Here is a 6,000-nt window from a genome sequence, read left to right on the forward strand (position 1 = left end):
AATGAATATTAAAGAAATGAATGCACATAGCTCCCTGAGGCATGCTGACACAGCGGTAGTGCTCAGTGATGGCCAGCTTTTCCTGATAAGATGCAATCTTTCTGAAGACTCTGAGAAAAGATGGACAGTTGATTATATGGGATGGAGTTTATAACTTGGGGTGCACCAGTATTTAATGGCCTGATTTTTTTACACTTCTTTTCTTTTTAACCTTTAAAAAAATTGACATATAGCATCCTTAGAAAAACAGACATATAACCAGTGTATAGGGCTTCCCTGATGGCTCAGCAGTAAAGAATCCACCTGCAATGCAGGAGCCACTGGAAAGGCAGGGTCAATCCCTGGGTCAGGAAGATCCCCTGGAGGAGGTCATGGCAACCCACTCCAGTATTCTTGCCTGGAGAATCCCATGGACAGAGGAGCCTGGTGAGCTACAGTTCATGGTGTTGCAAAGAGTTGGACACAATTGAGGTAACTTAGCTCACACGCATGCATGCAACTGGTATATAGCTTATTGAATTATCATGAAGTGAACACACACAGAGACCACCTAGGAACCACCACCCATCAAGAAATGGAATCTTCCAGAACTCCAGAGATGTCTGACCTGCCCATTCCCATCACCAACCCGTTGTGTCAGCCCCAGGAGTGACAACTTTCCTGACTCCTAACCTCCAAGTGAGTTTGGTCTATTTCTTGAAATACACACATAAGAGGACACTGGAGATGTGCCCCTTCGTGTGTGTGCTTCTTTAGCTCAACCCTTGCCTAAGGTGGTTCGTTACTGTTGCTGAGTCAAATCGGAATCTATTTAATCTCACAACTGGGTAATAGTCCATTGTGGGTGTACGCCATTATTTATGTATCTGTTCTGCAGATGCTGCATATGTGGGTAACTTCCAGTTTCTGGCTGCTGTGAAAGATGCTACAATGGCCATCTTATCTCTCAGGACGCGTACTCTGTGTTGTATTGGGTGTGTAGACACTTAGGGGTGGAAGTGTCGAGTTCTACCCTTGATAGATTCTGGTGACCAGCTTCCCAGGGTGATGGGACCACTTCACCCTCCCACCAGGTCATATAACAGTTCTGGATCCTTCCCATCCTTCCCGCCCTTTGACATTGCTGATCACTTATGGAGGTTATCTCATTCTGGGTTTTTAAAAAATTGCTTGTGAATTCTACCTAACTCTAGAATCAATGAACACAGAGTATCTAGTAAGTGCCAGACCCTGAGTCAGGTAGAGAATACTTCATTCAGTCCGCAAATGAGCCCCGGGATCCAGGTGTGTCCTCACTGCTCGGGGGAAGACCAGAGAGTCTGGGTGTGGTGGAGGCTGCGGAGGGAAGTCCTAAGTGGCGAGACCCTGGTCACCTTGGATCCATTCAGTCCGACACCAAGATGCAAGCGCTCATTTCCCTGCCCTGTGGTACTGAGCCCGCAGGGTCAGGATGAAGGAGGGAAGTGGAATCCTGAGCAGAACAGGAAGGGTGTTCTGAATCCAGCCACGCCCCTAGGGTGGCCTCTGGGGGATGGGGGTGTCCGCTGTCTCCCCACACAGGACTGTGTGTCTCTCCCTCCCCCAGCCATCTGGCTCCAGGGTTCTGAGCCAGAGAGCCGGAACGGACGCCCTGTCCCAGCCACAAAAGCAGATCAGATGGGGTGGCTCTCGTCTCCTGCTTCCTTTTGGAAAGAGGACCAGCCCTGGGTGGAGGAGGTGCCCCGGGTCGTGCTGAAGTGGGGAGGGCCGGGCTGAGTGCTCCCGTGGCTCAGAATGGCATCTCCCTTGGTCTCTGCCCCTGCGCACAGGCCCCGTCACTGTCAGCTGAGCTTCGGGAGGCTGTGATGCTGGCGGGGACAGACCCACGTTCCCTGGGTCTCCTCAGGCTCCGCGCCTGCCCCTCCCTCCTCTGTCTCGAGTCTGGGCCTCTTTGTGGCCCCCTCCCTGCTCCCCGTCTCGGTGCGTTTCTGAGGACCATGAGCACGTGTGACTGGGGCATGGCCAAGCCTCCCAAGGCTCGCCCTCAGCTCCCCGGCAGCCACATACCATCCTGAGGCCATGAGAAGGGAGACACGTCCGGAGTTCAGGTGTCTGTCACCGTTCACACTGTAAAATAAGCATAGACACTGAAACTCCCAAACAACCTAGTAAGGACAGACACCCCTGCCTAGGACAACCGACAGGCCACGCCGGCCACGCCAGAGGCTCCCACGCCCCTCACCCGTCACTACTCCTGGTGCCACCATTCCCCCTATATGCATCACATCCTTGAGTGACTTTGTATGGATTTGTTACCAGAGGGGGCGTCTCTGGGCCGGTAACAGATTTCCCTTTTGGAGGATGGCGCTGGGGTTTATCCAGACCCCCGTGGATACATCCTACAGCCCTGCCTCCTTTCTCGGTCCTCACCTGCCCCTCGCCTATCCTCTTTTTATGCTTCTGCTTTCATGCTCTGTCCTGCCCTATGATTCCCCTTCTCCCACAGCCTCCTGGCTGGCAGTCTCTGCTTTCCCTTTCCTGACTGCCTTGCTCCTTCCAGGGAGCAGCCCTTGAACATTCTGGTGAGTCAATTTCTCCACCTCCTTCCCCTGTACACGCCTGAAGTAACTTGTTTCTTCTTTGATTTCTGGAAAGTTCATTGCATCCTTTAAGACCTAAGTCCAAGGTCACTTTTTTTTTTTACATTTATTTTTATTAATTTGGCTGTGCCAAGTCTCCGTTTTGGCATGTGGGATCTTCAGTCTTCGTTACAGCACACAGGATCTTTAGTTGTGACATGTGGGATCTAGTTCCCTGACCAGGGATTGAACCTAGGGCCCCCTGCATTGGGAGAATAGAGTCTTAGCCCCTGGGCCACCAGGAAAGTCCCAGAAGTCACTTCTATTTGCCCTTCCCTGCCTCTCTCCGCAGACTCATTTTCCTTTCTTCTTGTCCTCTAAGCATGCCTTAGCTGGTTAATTTAGCTGAGCTTATCTTAGCTTACCTCTGTATTCTCCTGATGCCATGGCAGCTCTTTGCTCAAGGGTCGGGCTTCTTGGCTGGCAGGGTCACAGCTGCTCAGCATACAGAAGGTGGCCAGTGAGTGTCTCTTGAGTTAACAAGGACTAAAGCCCTATGCTGAGTCTTCATAACGAGAGAGTGTATGGAGTGAGAGCTCACAAAAATAATAAATTGGGAGTGGGCAGAAGCAAGCATATTTTTAGCTGTAATTATCAAGTAACAAACCCACAGGATACATGAAAAATATACTCAGAGAAAATGGGGTGAGAGGACTCTGGGTAGAAAGAAGATAAAATAATGCTCTGATGGGGGCACACATTCTGAAAAAAGAGAATAATTTTTTCTTTTTGTTTAATTAAATGATATTTGATAGTTCAGGAAAATCCTTAAAAATATGTCAACCACTTCTCTTTTTTTAGACAATTACAGTAATAAATGCATAATGGTTAACAAGTATTCAAACAGCAAAAAGGGTGTGAAATGAAAAGGAAAAGGTTTTCTGTTCCACTTCACCCTTAAACCACTTGTCTAGTTTTCTAGCGTCTTTTAAAGAAAATTCCCAAGTACTTTCTTAGAACATTATAAAGCACTTCAAATATTTACCTTCCAGTAGGAAGAGGGTGGTTCAGAGAGTACTTTGGTATCAGTCAGATCTGGGTTCTAACCCACTGCTTGTTCCCTGTTTGACCCCACCAGAGGCAAATTTCCTCTAAAATCTTGAGCTAAACTTTGGTTTCACTCCTTTGGAATCTTGAGGATGAAAACAGTTCCCCTTCTCTTCCTCAGGCTCATTCTTCTTGAAGTTGTTGATGTTTAATCTCTTGGATCATTGGATTGAAAGTCAGAAAACTGGGTCTTATCCTTTTCAGTCATGAAGTGTTTCTATGATCTTGGGTGGGACCTCCAACCTTTTCTCCGTGTGACCTCGGGTAGCCCCCAGCCCCCTTGGGTCTGAGCTTCTTCGTCTGAAAATAGTAGCCTTTAGCGCTCACTCCAGCAGCACATACACTGAACCTGGAGCGGTAGAGAAGATCAGTATGGCCCCTGAGCAAGGTTGAACGCAGTTGTTTCCATTGGATGCTCCTTCGGGCTCCAAAGTCTCCTGGCTCCGGAGGTCAGTGATGATGGATTTTAGGAAGCCAATCTCCATCTGTGTTTTTTTGTTTGTTTGTTTGGTTTTCCTCTAGAACCTGGAACATACATACACCCAGACCCTAAAATCCTTCTCAAAACCTGGGATAGCAAATTTTTCTTTACCTCGGAAGGCGCTGGGGAGTGAATGAATTAAGCTAGAACCTCTTTGAACTCTCCATTGTGGGAGAAAGGTGATGTGAAAGAGGAACCATGGCTTATTATTTTTAGAAATAGCCTAAAGGGAGATCAGACAGCACTGTCTGCAGACGGCCTGCAGCAATCTACTGCAGCCAGAGCTTTCTTCTCTCAGCCAACCTGCCCCTTGATTTCACCTCTTGGGAGCACCCAGGAAGGAATGGTTCTGTGGCTCAGGGTGACAGCAGAAGAGAAGATGAGTGGCTCTTCTGGAAGATTTATGTCACTTTCTGTTCCCTGGAGTGTGCAGGGGGAATGTTGCAAAAAGACATGTTTAAATCAATACCTGAGTTATCTTTTGCAGGCCTCACAGTGATTTAGGTTTTTTAAATATATGTAATGCCGTATTTCTAGCATGCTGGGAGGTAGAGCGTGTGCTGGGCTCTTTTCTGCCAAAATACGGTAAATCACAGAGCTGTAATAGAGATATGAAATGGGCACCGAGCAGAAAACAAGCAGGCAGAGACGAACACTTCCAAAGTGTCATAATCTCTTTCAGTTTTCTAAATGAAATTGGGTTTTCCCATGAGCTTAAAATAGTTTCCCATCTCTAGCTAACACAAGCTCCCCATGGTGGGTGAGTGGGGAGGGGGAGCAAGTGTGGAGAAAGTGGGGTGGGGAGGACTGGAGAGAGGGGAAGGGCTGGAGAGAAGAAAGTGTCTTTTAGTAAATCTTTTTTTTTTTAAACATTAGATTTTAAAAAATTATTTATGTATTTATCTGACTGCAGCATGTGGGATCTTTGATCTTCGATGTGGCTTGCAAACTCTTAATTGTTGTATGTAGGATCTAGTTCCCTGACTGAGATCAAACCTGAGCCCCTTGCATTGGGAGCGTGGAGTCCTAGCCACTGGACCACCAAGGAAGCCCTCCTTTTTGTAAATCTTATGCAGTGCGCAGTTGGAAATCAAGTTGGCCCGTCACAAGCTACATCAAATTCGTTTCCAAAAACTCCTGCAGGCACTACATAAGAAATGAACTCCAGATAAACAATAAGATTATGAAAAGGTGCCTACCATAATTAGACCACTGGGAAATGGAAATTTAAATGACAAAAGCTACTCTTTCATCCATATTGTTGCTGTTTGGACGCTAAGTTATGTCCAACTCTTGTGTGACCCCATGGACTATAGCCCACCAGGTTCCTCTGTCCTTGGATTTCCCTGGCAAGAACACTGCAGTGGTTGCCATTTCCTTCCCCATTAGCATGGCTAAAATGAAGAGGACTAACCATGCCAAATGTGGGTGAGAATGTGGAGCCATGGGAACTCTCCTTCAGAGTTGAGAGGAGTCCACACTGGTTAACAGTGACTTTGTACAGATATTCTTGGAATATCGCCTATAGGTGCATTAAACACAGGTTTAGCCTATGGCCTAAGCAATTCCACTAAAAACATGTGTAAGGCTGTTCATATTATCTTTATTCTTAACAGCCCGAACAGGAAATAACCCAAATGCCCATTCACAGTATAAACATTCACTGAAGTGCGGTACATTGACACACCACATAGCGATAAGAAAAAACAAAGCACTGCCATATGCAACGTATGGAGGACCCTCCCAAACGGAATGTTGAGTGAAGCCAGCCAGATTCTAGAGAGCCTGTATTGTGCGACTTCATTATATGAAGTCCAGAAATAAGCAAAATGAATCTGTGCTGCTAGAAATAAG

The sequence above is a fragment of the Moschus berezovskii genome, chromosome 24 (genome assembly GCF_049115385.1).
Source record: "Moschus berezovskii isolate FMDL1 chromosome 24, NW_MosBer_1.0, whole genome shotgun sequence".
NCBI classification, from domain to species: domain Eukaryota; kingdom Metazoa; phylum Chordata; class Mammalia; order Artiodactyla; family Moschidae; genus Moschus; species Moschus berezovskii.